General features: G+C 40.5%; 1 long non-coding RNA gene across 1 annotated transcript; it reads left to right on the forward strand.

Annotated features, from left to right (window-relative positions):
* The first annotated feature begins 19 nt into the window (after nucleotides 1–19).
* LOC131458862 (uncharacterized) lies at nucleotides 20–16,280 on the forward strand. The gene is made up of 3 exons (XR_009240137.1): nucleotides 20–178; nucleotides 15,972–16,044; nucleotides 16,163–16,280. It is a non-coding gene; the product is annotated as an uncharacterized LOC131458862 (long non-coding RNA).
* The last annotated feature ends 2,787 nt before the right edge of the window (nucleotides 16,281–19,067 follow it).

Here is a 19,067-nt window from a genome sequence, read left to right on the forward strand (position 1 = left end):
TTTTTGCTCACACCATGATGTTATGTCAACTATTCTGTTAGGTATCTGTTAAATATGGGTTAATGTTTTTTTGCACAGCAGCCATTATAATGTTAATTAATTTCATTATTTACACCTGTGATGATCTACAGGTGTGTGGAACTTCATTCCAAGTTCTTTGTTGCTGAAGGAAAAAAGAGTGAGTACTGTATTTCCTTGTTAATGCAGTTATAGGTAACGTATATGAAAATTGTGAACCTGCTCACTCCTAATTCCACTAATTATTCAATCACATGCAGGTGCTTTAGCAGGAAGGTGTTTTACACACTTCATAAATAACAGGATGTTCTCTGTTAATGTTAGTAGTAATGTAGCACAGTGTAAATGTATAAAGGGTCTCGTGTCACACTCATTTAAAATGCTGTAATAGTGTAAAGGGAGGAGAATGTAATTACAGTCATTTATTTGGTCACTCCTTGATCATGTTTTTGTTTGAGGTCATCATTTTGTCTAGTTGTTTTTCTTGTCTTTGATCTATTGTCTCATGATTGTGTAAATCATTTTTATATTATATTGTCTAAACATAGCTACATATTTTGGAAGTGTATATGTAAATTATTAAATAAATAGTATTAAGCAATTGGGTTTTTTATACTACAAAGTGTGTGTATATATGTATATATATATATATATAAATATATGTATGTGTGTGTGTATATATGTGTGTGTATATATATATGTGTGTGTGTGTGTGTGTATGTATATGTATATATATATATATATGTATGTATGTATATATATATATATATACATATATACATATATGTATGTATATATATATATATATATATATATATATATATATATATATATACATATAGCCTGATTCATGCAGTCTTGTCTGCTATGTGAACTCAATTAAGGGCTCTACTTTGAGGTTCTGAGGGTTGTCCTCTGCAACAGAGGTTACTGTTGGTTTTACTTTCCTGTGACAAGCCGCATGAGAGCCAGTTTCAGCCTTTTGTTTTTGATGGTTTTCGCATAAGTTCTTGAAATTTTCCTGATTGATAGTTGAGTGGTTCTTGCCATAATATGACTTAAAACAGAAGCCCTGTGTTTCAATTCTACCGCTGCATAACACAATTGATGGTCGTGAACACATTAAGAAGGCAAGATATCAAATGAACTCTTGACAAAGCACACCTGTCAATTGAAAAACCTGTTTTCAATTAGGTTTCAATCTCATGTGACTACCTCAGGAATCTGAGGGACCGCCTCAGAAGAATATCAACAAAGAAACATGACCTACAAATCATCCAGTATTACCAGTTCATTTTTCACAGTTTGTTCTGAAGCCTTTTGATAGTTTTTTCAACAGGAGTGCTTTGACCCATTTCTGTTAAAGAGGGTTATTTTCTTCAGAGTCTGTCCTGGCATTGCCTAGACGTTGTATGAAGTCAGCGATAATGGTGAAAGGAGGTTAATGTACTATTGCTGTCATAGCTGTTCTCTGGCTCTACCCCTTGCCCTGTAATTGTGTTATTGCTACTACTATAGAATTGTCAGTAGACTTGTACTGCCCCAGTCAGGATATCAGAGCAGAGTCTGTGGAGGGAGGTTAACTCGACATATAAATTGCTATCTGCCAAGATGAATGTAGTTTGCCAAAGAGCAGACGAGGAGAACAGTGACCTGACATTGCTTCTGACAGACTCCGTATATTTCCTGTCATCTCTGCTTTTCTTTCTCTGCACACTGTGCCAGCTGCTGCTTCCTCTGATGTCTCAACTCTGGTACTGCATTTGTAAGAAGCATTCCCACTCATGCATGCATTTGGATACATCACAGTAATTCATTGTTTAACTGCTGGTTCACTTGTGTTTATCTAATATTTCACCATCTGTGTTCTCTATGTGATATTACTGTACACGTGTTGCAGTTATCTACTATATCGCATGATTTCTAAGCATACCAGGGCCTTTATAATAACACACACGTCATAGAGCAGGTCACTGTCCTAGTGGGAAAAGTGGAATTTGTTGGCCTGGAATAGTAGCTTCTGGAAAATCAATATTACGCTAATTGATGTCTAATTGTCAGTTTTTACAGCAGACATTTTGACGTTTATGAACAGGGAATGCACTGCTGTCATTGATCAAAGTAACAATGGCTCTGTTCAGGTCAAATCAGTCCCAAGAGTGTGACAGTGAGCCAGCGTGAACCCTGAAACTGAGGAAGCTAAATGGAACACAGCCATCATCAATTTGAGGATTTGCAGCCAAGCTTTTCCCAACTGTGACCTGACAAAATGTCATGAAAAGCCCTTTATGTTTCAAACAGTGAGGTTATTAATGCATTTTCATTTATTTAAGCATTAAAGTAGATGTGAGAGTGATCGAATGTTCTTGGTCTCTGGAACAAGTTTCTGTAAATTAGCTTGTTAAATGTATTATTTGATTCTCTCAATAATCATCTTATTCTGTTTGGCCAACACTTTTTATTGGAACAGAAGTGAAAGAACCTGAGTGAAACATTTCTTTTGTTTTTGCTTCTCTACATAGTTCACCTTTCAAGTCATTTAAAACTCTTCATGACATAAAGAGATATTATGATTCCAGCTACATCTGTTGAGCAGCTGGAGCCAAGTTTTCTGGAGCTGTAGGTTATGGCCTTCAGAGTGGATGATATTTTGGTGGTGATCCAAATTCAGGATTTCATTTTTTTTAAATTGATTGTTAACTTTGAGAAATAGGGGATGTATTGACACTAATCTAATATGTAAAAATGACCCTTGAATTACAATAGCAGGTGTTCAGCAGCACAACTCTTTATCCAACACTATTTCTAAAGGGATTTTTATAGCATTGCATACAGACATAAAAGGCAGTGTCATTGTGTTCAGGCAGCTGCAAATATTACATCAGACCTTCCACTTCTAATGTAAGCATCATAAATGCTGAGCTGCAGAGCATCAAAGACACAGAAGGACAGACTCTCACTCTGATACTCAACACAAGCCTCTTATTGGTCACAATTGTCTTAATCTCCAGCAGGTGGTGCTGTATGACAAGCAATGACAGGCTGTGTAGTCTTTGTACAGATGAGTTATTCTCTCTGTGCCACTCAGTATTTCACAACTGCTGCCACAAAATAGTTATTATTGAAATGATTGACTTAATTTACAGCTGGTTATTTGAAGGTTAACTATAGCTAAAAACAGTGTTGGCCTGCACTGGTGTATTGTTTGGATGTTTCTTCTTATAATCGGAGGTTTCTTGACCTTTGCCATCACAAGTCATCAACATTTACTTGATCATATTTTACAGGTTATTGAAACTGGATAGATTCCTAATATTAGCTCTAGGGAGAAGTCAAGATACATGTTAGGCTTCTCTGTTTGCGCATCCTTGCAGCACACGGTGGCCACCAAGGTGAAAAGAATCGTCTCACGGCGACCTCTGTGCACTGCTGCTTGTTTAGAATATGCCCCACATTCCCTGCCCCCACCTCCACACCACATCTCTTCAGGCCCGGTAGCTACAGCTTCCGTTTTTCCCCAATGACACTTGCACAGCTACACAATTATTTTACTTTTCATCTTAAAAGATGTGTTTCCTCCTGGAAAAAAAGCAGCCTTATCAAAACCACGACACAAGCTCTTAATTGTCAGTCTGATAGATTATTCACCATGGATCCACATCACTGCTCTCATCTTGTTTGTGTTGTCGTGTAATTGTTTTGTTATTGCAGCTCAGACCATTTACATGTTCACGTTGTCCCCGTCAGGTACATTTGTTCAGTGTCATCACGACCAGAGCTGAAGTGCAGCATTTAGCTGCCTTCACTTTATGAATACGTAATCAAAGTAGCTCGTAATGGATTGGTTGTTTTTAAATTTAAGGTCCTGTTTTGAAACCCAGTGCGAGACCCAGACATTCCAACTTAACACATCAGAATGATTTCAAAAGCAGGCTTAAAAAAAGCTGCTGCTCTCCTTTTAAGAGGCACCGTGATGTTTTCAATTGATGGCATGTAATTCCTCAGCAGAGGTCCTCCTCTTACACCACTCTCTTGCCTGCTAGCTTGAGGCCGAAAGCCTGGGCCGCCACGCCAGTGCCAATAAATCCTCAGTTGAGAGTGGCGGCGGCAGCAGCAGCAGGCGTGCATTTTTCAGGAGCCAGCACTTCCCCTAATCTGCCTGGGAGATGGAGCAACAGTTGGCCTGGCTGGTGGGGAGGGGGAGGAGAGAAGTGAAAGGGGGGGTGCCTCCCTAGTGACATGAGCATGATGTGTTTGTAAAAACATGGGGAATGTTGGAATTGGATACGCTCACACTCTTGCACTCCCTTAAGCGAGCCTGCGTAGAGATGCAGAGGCTGATTTTGGCAGATGTGTTCATTTTCCCCGGCGTCCTGTGCCGAACACAGAAACAAACAGAAAACACCATCCTACCTGCCACAATTGTTTTTTTCCCCATGATGTTCGTCACTTTGATCCCCCTCTAGTGTGAGTGTATTTATGTTGGAGAAGGCAAAAGCATGAAAAGAGAGGGAGAACTCTGAGGCACTGGACAAGTAAATGCCTTACAGATGTGTGGAGCAATGTAACCACTTGTGTCAGCCAAGAGACTTTTTTTGTTGTTGGGACATAAAAGAACACAATTCTACATCGTAAAATGGGCTTCTTATAAAATTGAATTTGTTAAATGTCTATATGCATCTCTTTATAAGGGCATCCCACTGTGAAGACGGTAGTTGTGTCTAGCTGTTTAGTGGAGCTGACGCAGCCTGTGTGGTCTTTGCAGAGATCAAGCCCCCGTGAATGAATTCCTCTCTGCTGGTCTCTAGTTTCAATTGATTGCTTTAATTTGGTCTGCAATGATTAGGATGCCTCCTGCCTGCAATTAGTGCATGCATGCGTGTGTGTGAGTGACTGTTTACTTGGGGGTCCTGTTTAATTACTGCAGTAGATGGATGTTGTGTGACCCAGCAGGAGTCTGCAGGAATGGAAGGATCCAGAACTGTGCTTGACTTCTACAAAACACCTCTACCCACAGTGAATGAATCGGAGCCAAGACTTGACTCAATGCCTTCCTGTCTATGTGAAGTAGCCAGATTTTTTTTTTTCACCTTAATTCCACAAATCCCAGTGTTTGACCTCATGAACTGAGCCCAGATACACCATGGTTTGAACTCATTATAATTAAATAAGAACAGTATGTTTATGAAATGAAAATTCTGCACAACTTGAGTGGATTGAAGGGATTTGACTGGATTGTAGGCAGAGTTCTGGAATATGTCTGGAATAGGTGTCATGACTGGTTCAGCTGAGCTAAGACACAACATCAGGGATTTAAATCTACAACAGGGCAGTAGTGGAACATATGAGAACATTTCCTCTGTACCTAAGTATAATTTTGAGGTTCTTGATTTTCCATTTCATATTCTACTTTATATTTTTGTACTCAACTATATTTCACTGCACAGCATTCTCTGCATGTGACAACTATAGTTCCTCTTAATGTTTCAGATTAAGAATTTGCCTGAAATGGCCAATAATTTAAGGTCTAGTTTAAATGTCATCTGGGTGTTTGTAGCAGTTAGCCCCTTAAATAAAAAGCAAATGGCCATCAGTCACAGGCTACTTATTGAGCATATTGAGGCAACAGTGTTAACACTAATTGTTACAGATTAATGTACTTGGGACCAATGTTATGCAGAACAGTGACTCACCTTTGGATCAGTCATAGAGCAGGTCGTCTTCCAAACGGAACGTAGGGTGTCCGATCCCCGGCTCCACTCATCTACATGCTGATGTGTCCATGGGCAAACTTGACAGTGAATCCAAAAAGTCTTAACATAAATGCAAAATTTATATTAATAGTATAAGGTGCACTATGGTTAAACTGATACTATATAAAGTGTGGTATGTTCTCCATACTGTGTGTCTGCAACAACAGGAGGATGACGACATTAGACAGCAACACTAACACAAGTGTGAAAACTGTACATAGATATCCAGATGGTACATGACCAGTGGAGCTCATGTCCTCAGCATTACAAAAACAAAATGCACCCCCAGATATAACTCCCCCCCGCCCCCCGTCTGTCATTAGCCTTTCCCCATCTCTGTGTTTTGGTTTAATAAAATCATGCTTGCTCATCAGCAGAGGAGGCCGGGCGGCTCCTCTTTCTGGGCAAGAGGAGCAGCAGCAGCAGCAGCAGCAGCAGCAGGAGCAAGAGCAACCATCCCTTGGGGTATGGTGGTGATGGTGGGCTTGTGCCACCACTGTCAGTCTGTAGTGAATGCAAATGAGGCTGTGCTCTCTCTGGAATACTCTCTGTATACACCCAGACACCAACTCTGTCTCTCACTAACACACTCCTACAATCCTACTGTGTCTTCTTGTCACATCTATCTCAAGGTCCTGAGGTCACATACATCCACACACAGTGCCTTTGTTACACCACTGATCACCAGTAATTGTCTATTTAATCATTTTTTTGGAGGCTGTCCCAGGACACAGGTAACAATTAACAAGACACACATGCAGTAAAAATATAGATAAGTGTTGTAATAATCTTTAAATAGGAGCATTATGGTAGTATACCATCTTATTTCTAATGCAATTTACAGCTTGGTAATAGTGTGGTATTAAAGAGAGAAGATGGTAATAATACCCTGTCATAATTAGGGATGACATGATGTCCGATACCGATGTCACAAAGTCCAGTATCTGCCAATACTGAAATTAGGTCCGCTGTGTCATTTCAAGCTTTTTCAAAACAATTTTCCAGCTGTTATGAGAACAAATAAACAGCCCACAGCATGACTCAGCTTAAATGCTGTTACTGATTTTATTTACATATTTACAGTCTGTACATGTTACATAGTAAATAGGATTTTTTACTTTTATCTGTTCGATATCCGACCCAGTCATTTTGATCAATATCAGACAGATACGAGTATCGAATTGGCTCATCTCTAGTCATAATATCCATGTAATGACTTGCTAATGAGATTTTTATAGGCTACAATCAGTGTAATACCTTAACATTAGCATATTATTAAGTTAATGTTATCCTCCTTTCTGTCCCAAACACATTTTTCTATTGTTTTGACCAGGCCATTATTTGATGATTACCAATGACGATAACATTACTTCTCTACTCCAAATGTATTATCAAACGTGTTACCAAGGTTACACCCCAAAGTAGATTGAATTTGAATGTTTTTATTTTCTAAAATCAAATCAGTTTCTCTAGCACTAATAGGTCATCTCGGTATGCAGTATTAAAGTTTGGATGATTGCTAATTGTTTATTAATAAGCAAGTGCAATTATTTGTTCACAAATCTCCAGTCAGCCTAACCACCACCTCAGCTTAATTATCTCTGAGGTACATCATGCTAATTTGAAGTGTAAAGCATGCAGGCCTCATTGTGATGCTGTGAGTCTGATCGCTGTGAAGCTCCTCCACCAGTAGGATTGATTCCATTTGTTTTTCCCAGTCATTAAACCAATAATCTTGTGCTGATTGCCAAACGCTAATTACAGTAGCCACTGCTGGAGTTTTGTGCGCAGTGTAGAAGAAAACAATGATTGTTGAAAGAGCTGAAGAATGTTCAGTGAAGCACCCCTGCTGGCGCCCTCTCCTTATTTTCTTCTTGTCACAAATATGGTTTCCAAGGAGAGAGAGAATACCTTTTTATTCAAAACCGCTTATCAACTATGCGGACTGGAAAGAGAGAGAAAAGTAAATTAATTTCTAAGCTGAACCCACAGGACCTTTGTGCTCAGAGGCTGAAATATGACAATTATTTATGACTGCACAGATAATGTAACGCAACATGACACGAGGGCAGCATATTGGAGATGTAAAACCTTATTTTTCCCCAAGCTGCTGGTTATTGACGGGATATTTATGATTTTTTATTTTTTTTTTTAAAGCACCCTCACATTTTACTGCATGGTTCTATATGTTATATGATGTTAAACAGATACATCAGAATAAAAAAAGATTGAGAGTTTTAATACTTAGATTTAAAGAGGACATTTTTCTGCCCTCACTCTTAAAGTCAATGCCTTTATTGCTAAAGCCTTGTGATTCAGCCCTTTATCTGAAGCATAAGATCCTTCATGCTTTATGTCAGCTCTTAAATATGACCCTGTCCTTGTGCAGCGTATATTACTGCACACTACTCTCACTGGCTTGCAAAAATGATAATATTGGGAACGGCATCTAATCATACCAGAAGCAGCTATACAAGAAATGGACAGATCGAATAAAGGAGGGCGATGATACACTAACGGTCACTTATGCATTCAAGTCGAGCTGTAAAGACATGACATGAACACTCAAATACACTGAGTGTAGTTCAGCTAAGGAGAACATAATTCCCTTGGCACAGTCTCCACATGATCATGATCATCCATGTTGATGTAACTTGAGGGTCGTGGGCAGAGCTGGAGTCCGTCCCAGCTGACATTGGGTGACATCATTTCTGCACATTTGTCAGCTGCACATTCACACATACCATGCTGCCAAGGTGTTACGCTAGATCCAGTCCAAAGAACGTGGAGGTCATTGCGATGTTTGACTGAACACGGTCAGCAGCAGTACCCAGACAGACTGTGGCATTGAAACAATGATTGAGTGGTGTCAGGGGACCAGTGTTTGCCGCGCCATTTCATCACCACTGTTAAAAATCCTTCACGTACTGTATATCTTTCATTATTATTCATAATTTATCACAGCTCTGACTCGTCACTGTGCGTTATAGTCGAGGATAGGTTGGCCTCTTTTGGCCACACGTGGGCTCAGTCACTGACATGTTTTTTGTTTTGTTTTATTTTTTTCACTTTTGCAGAAAAGTACTGGTAAATGTTATTTGTGTTCTCAGGACTGTCGTGGAATGAGCTGCAGAAGCACTTGAAGCTTAGTCAGTTCATCTCAAAATGCTTTTAACTTGGTGTGAAAGAACTGAAAGTTGGATTCCCTGAGATGTTAGTGTTTTTAGCAGAGCAAATTATAAAATTGATATACTGAAATATTTATGGATTCTTTCTCTTGTCCTTTACGTCGGCAACGTGATGTCTTATTTGTGCCTGTTCTTGGCCAAGTCTTCCTTTTGAAAAAGAGGTTTTTACTGTCAGTGGCACATTTTCCTAGTGAAATAAAGGCTAAATAGAAAAAAGGTCACCAATTATTTTGCTCTGCTCTCATACACATACATATACAGTATGTCCACTTCATTTTCTTTATCAGTGCTTCAGGATTTTTGCACCGAAATAGTGATTATTTTCAAATGATGGGTTGGCTGCAACAACATATTAATATTTTTTTTCGAATTTTACACTAATGTCAGTTTGACATATTGGAATCTGAGAATTATTCTGTTTGTGATATGGCTCCAGATTAAAAACAGTCTTATCCTTTAAGAAACGGAGCAGCCTTGGTTTAGGGTTATGCACTTTGAGCACTTTCTCTACTTTTCTTTCTCTATATGTTCTTGTAAATCAAGATTACCCTTAAAAATGTGACTCTTTGTTACCCCAAAGTCTTAAAGGTTGAATGGATTGTTATCATTTTTACCTTTTTTTACCTGATTTCTGTATTAACCTCCCCTCAAAAAACAAGCCATGTGTTCCCTGTTACACCTGTACATCCAAAGTCTTATCTTTCCAACATCTCTACTAGTTGTATCATCTATTTATCCCCATCCTTCAGTCCCTCTCTGTCTATACCATCCTTTCCATCACAGTTGTTGATATTGCTCTTGGTCTCAGCTGTGGTGGTAGATATTGTTGAGATAACAGCTTACCTTATTTCTCCGCCTCAATCCTTGGAGACAAACACAGGCTGAGAAAACACTGGTGAACAGGATTGTAAGCATTACTGTTGGTGTGGCTTAAGATGAATCACATTAATTTCAACAGACCTGAGAACCATCCCATTAACAAAAGAGTGAGGGTAACACTTCAGTGTGGGTTGTGTAAAGAAATACACCACCTGTACTTTCGGCACAGAAGCAATGCACTGTGTATGTCGGCTGAGGTTGTGTGTGTGTGTGTTTGCAAATGAGCCCACGCAGCAAAAATGAAGCGAGGTATGTGAACTTAAACATGCATTTGTATTTACACCTGTGTGTGTGTGTGTGTGTGTGTGTGTGTGTGTGTGTGTGCGTGTGTTCCGCCTCGCTTTGTTTGTATAAGCTGATTGTTGTTGCCTCTGAGACCTGGCTCATCCAGTGCCTATAGCTGTATAGGCTTTAACCTAAGATGCGCCCACAGCAACATCACATACACACACATGCCCTGTGCTCTAATTTATGCAATCACTGGTCTCAATTTACATACATTACCATAGATCATACATGTTGAGGCTTCTTGCAAGGTCACTGCTGAACCACTGCCTCTTACTTAAATGGGAGGATAACAGGTGCTATTGTGTGGCCTTGACTTATTTCATGAGCAGCCAGTGGAGATGTTGTGACACTCTATAGCACTAAATGCTGCTATCCTTGCATATACCTACTGTAACCGCTCTGGGAGACTTGTGAAATGCACAGGTCTCATTACCACATAATTGCAGGGTGCACTGGCAAAGATGTGTCTCCTAGTATAAGAGCCCCAAATGCTCAACAATGGGCCCCTCTGCGGAGGTATGTACTGTGATGGCATGTGAGCTGGTGAAAAGGGGAGTGGGCTGCAGCCAGTGACATCTCCCTCACCCCCCTTTTCCCCTACCCCTGTCTTCCTCCCTCCCTTTCAGCTGGTTAATATGCATTTCATTAGACAGCCTGCTGTCGGGGAACCGTGCCCTCGTGGTGCGTCCCCTCTTCTTGCAGCAGAGCGACTCCCTCCAGGATCAGGTGTAATAATTCCCCCAAGATGGCAGCAGGTCCAAGCCTATACTTTCCACTTTGCATCCAGTCACAAAGCAAGCTGTGGATAATTAACTTCCCCTCTCTCCCTCTGTCTTTGGCTGAGATGGATGCAGATGAGGTTTTCTGTACCTTTCAATGTACGTGTGTGTAGGAGGTGGTGTGCCTTAAGCAAGGAATGGATTGGACTGTCTTTAGTCTGGTGAAGCAGGCAGAGAGTATAATCTGATTTAAAGCATGTCAAGGATTGTGAATAATTTCCTCATTACCCCCACCCCTTCCGTCATTTTCAGGGCATATTTAATTTAACAAGAAGAGGGCTTATGTTTGTGTGTGTGTGTGTGTGTGTGTGTGTGTGTGTGTGTGTGTGTATGTGTGCATGTGATGTCTGCACCGAAGACTTGTCTTCTGCCTTCCCGCTTGAGGAGGAAGGAATTATTCCTTGCATACACTCACTCTCTCTCTCTCCTCCTCCTTTCTCTATCTGTCTCTCACTTTGCCGCTCTCTCGCCGACCCCCTGAGAGCTACAGCTGTCACAGTGTCACTTTTCCCATCCATAATTGAGGAGTGTGCACTGCACAAAGCCCATGAAACCATGTCAACCACTTCCAGTTGCCCCCTGTTAAATAATCAGGCAGAACCAACAGTGCCAGGGGGGAAATCTGTCTGTGCAGCTGCCTGTATGTTTGTGCTAACAGTCCTTAACTGTCTTGTCCTCCAGACCAAACTGCCCCCCCACCCAAAAAAACCCAACAACAACAACAACACACACATAAACACTTTAAATTAGTTAAACTCTTAGATTACAATTTGCTCATTAGCACTTAACCTGGGATTAAACAGGTTTTTTTGACCAGTGGGAATGGGGTGCAACTGTAAAAAGGGAACACAAAACTAAAAATAAATACAAACCACTCACAAAAAAGAGTTTATGTGTAATTCTTAAGGGCCAGTTACCAGTAAAGGTGTTTAAGTTCATATTAATCTTGTTGCAAGGTTTGCATTGGTAAGTGCTCATTCCTCCTCATCATTATTTGCTCTCAAACCCTTTTATAAACACATGAAACTATGCCCACATCTTTTCAAACATCATATTTAAACATGTAATATTTGCCTAACCCAATAGCTTGTATGATATTTAGTGGAAGCTTATCCAGCAGATGTTGGACTAATTTTTTTTTTTATGAATCAGTGACAATTTCTTTCTTCAGACGCTGATCCCTGTAGAGGTGTTAATCAATGTGACAGTAAGATCTTTTTTTTTTATATATCAAATTAAGTGATTAGTGAGCCTCGCCACATCAGGAGGTGTTCCACCGCTTTGTTATCTCTGCCTGTCTTCACACTCTCTACCTGCATCTCTAACTACCATTTCCTTCACCCCCGCCCCTCTGTTTCCCTCCTGACTCCACCTCCCTCTCCCGTTGGCATCTCACACACACACACACACACACACACACATACACACACACAGTGTCAGGAGTCAAAGAAGGCGGACAGCTCCCAGGAAAGCATGCAGCGTGCAATGGAACAGGCGCCAAACATCACTCCCTCACCTCTTCCCGGGTCTCTGTATAATTAAGCATCACCACCTTCACTGTGGAACTGCAATGACTCACACAGCATCCATTACTATAACGCTACCCATCCTGACGATTATTAGACACATGCTTTACTGCGAGGTTGCAAGAGAGGAGGTGGGGGAAATGTTTAAGATGTAGTGAAATTCAGCTTGTCATAAAAGCAAAAAAAAAAATAAAAAATACGACAGAACAGCTTGCATTTAGAAAATGTGCAGCGCTGCCGGGTTTAAAATGATAATAGTAGCCGACATGCAGAAATGATTCTTCGGTGTGTTTGTGTTGCGTGATCAAAAGAGCTGTCTGGAAATATGCTCTCTCTAAAGAAAGGTAGAGTAGCCGTAGAGAGGCTTAGTAGTGAAAGATCTGTAATTACTGTGTGGTGAATAGTAATAGTAACCACCCACTCTACAGGCTTTTGACAGCCATACAGCTCTTTGGGAAGCAGGGATTTCTTTATATAAAATAACTCTCATTTAAGTTATAGGTGCTGGGATAGTGCTGATGTTCCAATGGGGAAGACATGGGGGGAAGTCTGGTGGTTAAGACATCCACTCTGCCTTTTTTTTTTTATCTTGAAAGGCATCACTCTGTAAGGTGAAATATTTTTTGGTGCTACTTTATAAGAAAGCATCATGTAATTACTGAATACAGTCATAATGAGTCATAATAAAACCAAAATAGACTTTGAGGTTGGATGGTGTTTATTCGGCTCTCTCCTATGATGAATTGTCCATTGTCTCTTACAGGATGACCTTTATAAAGAGACAGTTGAAGAGCTGCGCACCATCCACACCAAGATTCCTTCACTATTTGATTGTTGTGGATCGTGTCAGGAGTTTCAGGAGTTTAGCTTCAACTTCTGAAGATATTAAAGGATAGGTTTGTCCATCTAAATACAATACTCATTTATTTGCAAGAGTTATCATTCCTGTCTTTGTGCCTGAAGAAATATCTGCCTCTTATATTAGATTAATATGAGACTTCAGCAATAGTAGTCAAATCATGTGGTTGCCGGATCATTATTCGTCCGACCACTCTCAGCTGTCAATCACAACCAGCGGTGATGAAGGTTAATAAGTCATTAATCAGCGTTATTATTTCTAATTAAGAAGTCGTCTATTTCACTTATGTACATCATTTGTTAAGTATGAATAAGTGGTGGTATGTGGGATTGTGACTTTTTTTCGTGCCTCTGATACATTTTTTTTTTTTTAATGTAAAGGCTTAACAATTAACAAGCTCAATTTACTGTATGTCAGTAAAATGGCTGGAGAATTTCTACAGTTGATTGAATGAGCAGCTTCACTGTTGTATTTAAAGCCATCCTTGCACATATTTTCTGAGAGGGCAAAGCACATTTTATTCATTCACTTTTTCAAAACCAAACCATTTCTTTACGGCTGGGCCTCAGAAATGAACCAGCAACCTGCAGGCTATGAAGCTGCTCTCTTACCCAGAGGCTGTGTTTGGTTCCAGGGTTCACTGCAGACATCTCAATGATTTTTGTTTTCATTTTTATAACACCTTCCTCTCCCCTGTCTTCATATACCTGACAGTACTTTCTCTATGATCTATTCCTGAGTGGAACATAAATGATGATGTCTGGGTCACGGTGCCTCTGTGTAGCGCTGCTGCTTTGTTGTTATTTACAGTGACACATGGAGGGACTGCAAAAGGTCAATGGCTTCTTCCACAGAGGGAAGTAAGTGAACCTCTGAATCATAACATCTGCATATCCGTGAGCCACAGAGACTGGCTGTGACTCGCTGCCGTGGCTTTATTGAGTAGCATACGAGACTAAGTGGGGAGCCGTAATTGTGAGGAGACAAAGGAATTCAAGCAGACAACATTATGATAATATGGCGTCTGCTTGAGGAGAGGAAACGACCATGGGGGAGTATGTGTATTTTTCTGCCACTCAGAGTTGGTATTTGATGAAAGCAGTCGTCTTCAAGGTTTTCACTCTGCATTACCCAACAGAGCTATTCATAGTTTTGACCTGAGCAGATGTTTGTCTGTGTGACCAAATTTATTAGATGCAGTATATCTGAGCAACGGTTTCTTTTATATCATATAAGAGACTTCTCAAGTATTGATTCATCATTAGCTCCTCTTTTTTAGGAATCAGGAGTAATATTGATTCAGTTATTCAGGATACTGTGTTTCCTCCAGGAGTGATTACATAAGAGGGCTTTGCTGAAGCTTCCATTGCCTCTCAGTTGACTGAGTTTTAGTTTTAGTTCGGTTTATTCATTCAAACAAAATAAAAGCAGCATTTACATTAAAAAAAAGAAACGGCGACCAAACAAAAGAGAAAACACAAGTCAAAGAGTGACCCTGCACTTTGTCTAAAATGTTTTCAAAGATCTGTTTGAACTCCTTTAATGTTCGACTTAGTTTTGGGGTAAAGAGATAACAGGTGTTATTGCCAAAGTACTGCAGCATTTTAAAATGAACACTCTCTGCGGCTGTGGATCAGTAGGTATAAGGTCATCCTCTAAACAGAAGGATGGAGGTTTGATCCTGGCTCATCTACTCTGCTCTAAGTGTCCTTGTGCAAGACGTGTCACCCTGAATTGCTCCTAGTGGCTGTTATAGATGTGTGATAGATAATAGTGCTGCACATAGATGTTTGAATGTATATGAATGTGTCAAGACTTTATAAGCTCTACATAAACACAGATTATTCACTCATGTCTCTTACTTGTCATAACACACCAACAAACGTCCAAAAAATGGACCCACTGACAAACTGTCACTTTTAGGCTGTTCCACTGCTGAGGAGGCAGATGAAATGTAACAAGAACACCTTGTTGTGGTGATTCCTGTTTGCTGGACACTTAGTCACGGTCATGTTTGATGTTTGAACATGAAAATCAGCAACTGACTTCACCCGTGCTGGTACACTAATGCTTAACCCAAAACATGGTATAATGTGATCCCCTCAGAGAAAGGCCAGATTGTTATTGATATTTTATTGTGCGAGTAAGAGTTGTGTCACATGCTGAGCAGAACACAAATATATGAACTGTGAACAAATAAATATTCCGTCTTGGTGGCTTAAGGGAAAGTCTCTGCACATGTATTCTTCACAGCCAAGCATGAGATAAAGTTACCTGAGTGTGCCATGTGTGGGATTAGATGTGACATTGCGGTGGATAGAGGGCACGTCATGCTCCTGTCTGTGGATGATCACTCTTTAGAAGCTGTGTATCTATTTTTTTTATTTAGAGGTCAGGCTGTATGTCATGAGGACTACAATGAGGGGGCCTTGCACAACACAATGAGTATCTGACGCAAATGTTTATTCGGACCATGGGGATAATATCCCAGTATCACATAGCATCATCATCTAGTGCTTCATTTTTACAGCTTATCCTCTCCTCATGTATTTCTCTTAGGCAAACATATCTCAATTATAACAAGGCAGTTTAAGGGGATTATTTTTGCCTCACACTGGGATGCTTTCTTTCCATTTTGTGCTTCAGGATCGTTCTTAATGATTTCCTTGTGTTTTCAATAGCTCATCAGTCAGCGTGTCCTTGATGCTGTCAGATGCTTCGCTGCCAGGAGAACAAAAATGAGATCATCCCTGTGTGAGTGTGTCTATCTTTACTGTCTTATCTATTAATTTTTGTATGCATACATTGCAGACATATTAATCCATCTACTGTGTCTGTGTTTGTGTGTCTGCGCTGTATGTGCACTGATCAGGCAGTGCAGCAGCAGTTCCCGTCCTCCACCACAGCACAGGCCCAGGCTTTGCTCTCCAGACATCTTGCGTGTCTCTGGTGAGTAATCAGGTACTTGATCATAGAGACAGGTAATTATTCCTGTGCCAAGCTCACTGGCAAATGAAAAGTCCAGCAAAAAGCATTCGTCTCATGCAACACAGCCTGGAGTAAGAGGACAAGGAAAGAGTAAAAATGGAGCTCTGGGAGAATAAATGACAAAATGAACTGGGCCCAAATCACAAGCGAGGTTTTCTTTAGCCTGTTTAGTCTTGGCAATTATGAGAGATGTGTGTTCCAGAGGTTCATCATCGATGCAGGCAAACGTGGTGATTAAAAGGACAACTTCTTGGATGATTCAGAAGGGATTCATGTTTAGTAACTTGAAAAACACTTTTCTTTTCCCTTAAATTCCCATGGTCACACTTTTGGAGTTTGAATAGAAGCCTGAAATTGTACTGGCAGCAGTCCACTGATTAGAACATTTCACTGGTACAATAGTGTGTTTTACTTGGGCCTGCACTCTTTAGGCTGTAAAAGGTGAGCTACTGTCGATGTGACAAAGTGCTTGCAGGCAGAATTTTTACCTCCCCGTGCCTACATCTGTGATCTAGATTGCTTGCTTCATTGGTGTCATTTAGGTTTGTTCTGGTGCAGTGAGTAAACCAATCTTCTTACATACACCCCAGTCTGCAGTTTGTCTTGATTTATGAACAGGGAATAACCCAGTTGAACTTGAGGCTCATTTGTCACCTGTCATTAAGATGTACTGGTAAGGTGTTTTCCTGTTACAAATAGCCCCCTTAGTTGTTGTGCTGCTGCTGCTGCTGCTGCTGCTGCTGCTGCTGCTGCTGCTTCTGGGCCTGTGTTGTAGAGAGCAGAGGAGAAGGAAGAAGAGAAGAGAGGAGAAGGGGTGTTAATGTCTTGTCCAGTTTGCCGTTGTAATTGCCATGCCGTTGACACCAGAGGATCTCGTTCCCCTCACTCATTGTCATATTTCATCTTTGCGAGTGAGCATGCAGTGCCTCCCCCCTCTCCACCCACTCCACCCACCCCTCCACCAATACAGAAGTGGTTGCGCTCTTGTGGGCTGAAACTCCCAGTGGAGACAGACACTTATTTGGCTCCAGGATAAAACTAGATGTGTGCTGAATTGAAATGCTAAGTCTAGCATGAAACGCCGGGGCCACAAGAGACTAATCAGATGTTGAAAGGCAAATAAATAAATAAAGGCACACTGCAAATCTAATTTAACCCATACGTACACTCCTGCTGCAGAAACCTTCACTTGTAAAACACACAGGCAAGTGCGCAAGGTTTTTGTTCACCGTTTGGCTTTTAGTGTGGAGTGATGAAGCGGGATGGGACATTAGTCTCATGAAGGTGGAGTGGTGACACAAGTTAAATGGGTGAGATTGAAAAAGGCCAGTTTCATATTTATCGAGTGTATATTTAGATCATTTATTGTGTAGTTGGAGGAACATGGCAGGAAGACAGGAAAGAGCCCGAGGCAAAAGACAGTCGACAAACCAGTTAATGTACCTTTAATCGAATGTGCAATGAGCAAATGTGCAATAACCCATCTGTAAACAGTGACAGCGAGCCTGAAATGTGACTGGGAGCGTTGTTAACCAAATGCAGCCTCTGATCGTCTGGGTTTTTCTTTTCTTTCACTGACAGCGAAATTGAAGCTACTGTTCCAGAAGTGAAATAACTAGAGCATGTTTGACAGCTAAGATTACACATTTAGCTACACTACTAACACTCATTAATATCTGAGCCTAATTATAGTATTCTAAATTGAACTTGTAAGCTTAACAGTGAGGCTATTTCCAGTGGGACTTGACAGCCGGTGTTTCATTTACCTGTTCACACAGTACAAAGGTGCTACGATGACGAGTAAGAGGTTTACATAACCTCTTAATTATGTGCACCACTGCAAAAACACATGTTTGTCTGTCACTTTCCTTCAAAGCTGCCCAAGAATGTATGTAATAGAAATCCCTTTCCATATCATTATGCATCAGTATTCATCAGCCACACATAAAGACGTAACAGCAGCAGCCTCAGTTGTTACAAGAAATAAAAACTGCAAGACATACTTTCTTCAGAGAAGCAAGCTCACCTCCATTTTTACCTTATTTAAAAAAAAAAAAAAAAAAAAAAAAAAAAGTGCTTCACACCTGCCTCTCCTCGCTGAGCTATTTCTATACCCACTGGGGCTGAATGTAAAACAACAGCTGATAGCAACAGGTTGAAATTGTTGATGTAATGCCAGCATAGGAGCTCGCAAAGAAAATGTTTGCATTTTGATGTTCGGTAGAGTTCAATTGTTTTGTGTTATGTTTTTTAACATGCTAAGATGTGCACTAAAATCATATGGATCCACCTTTATAAATGCCTGAACAATATGTTACTGAAGAAGATGCCAGGTAACCTTTATTATTACTCATATATTATGAATAAGAATAATCAATTAAGGAATTGCTTAGAATGTCTTATAAGGCTGGATCCCCCAGTTTATTGAACAACAATATTACACTTGTCATTACCAGTCGTATACAAAGGTGGACAAAAAGGCCAGTGAGTGAGTAAGAATTTTTTAATTCAGCCTTTAAAAGGCCACTTTCTGCTCTATGAGAAGGGTTAATTGTGAGCTTGGTTCAGGCAGGAACTCAGCCTGGTGAACACAGGTGGTGGGCGTCCAGTGGACCCCCTGTTGTTACTGATGGTAAGAGAAACATGGAAATTGCATTCACACACTTTCTAAAGGCTGCTGTCCTCCCCCTCCCTGCCACTGTGATCTAGCAAAGGAGTGTAATGAAAACCCCTGCGTCAAAGTATAAGAACAGTTAACGTCTTGTTTTTTTTATTTTTGGCTTTCACTC

This window comes from Solea solea, chromosome 4 (assembly GCF_958295425.1).
Source record: "Solea solea chromosome 4, fSolSol10.1, whole genome shotgun sequence".
Classification (NCBI taxonomy): domain Eukaryota; kingdom Metazoa; phylum Chordata; class Actinopteri; order Pleuronectiformes; family Soleidae; genus Solea; species Solea solea.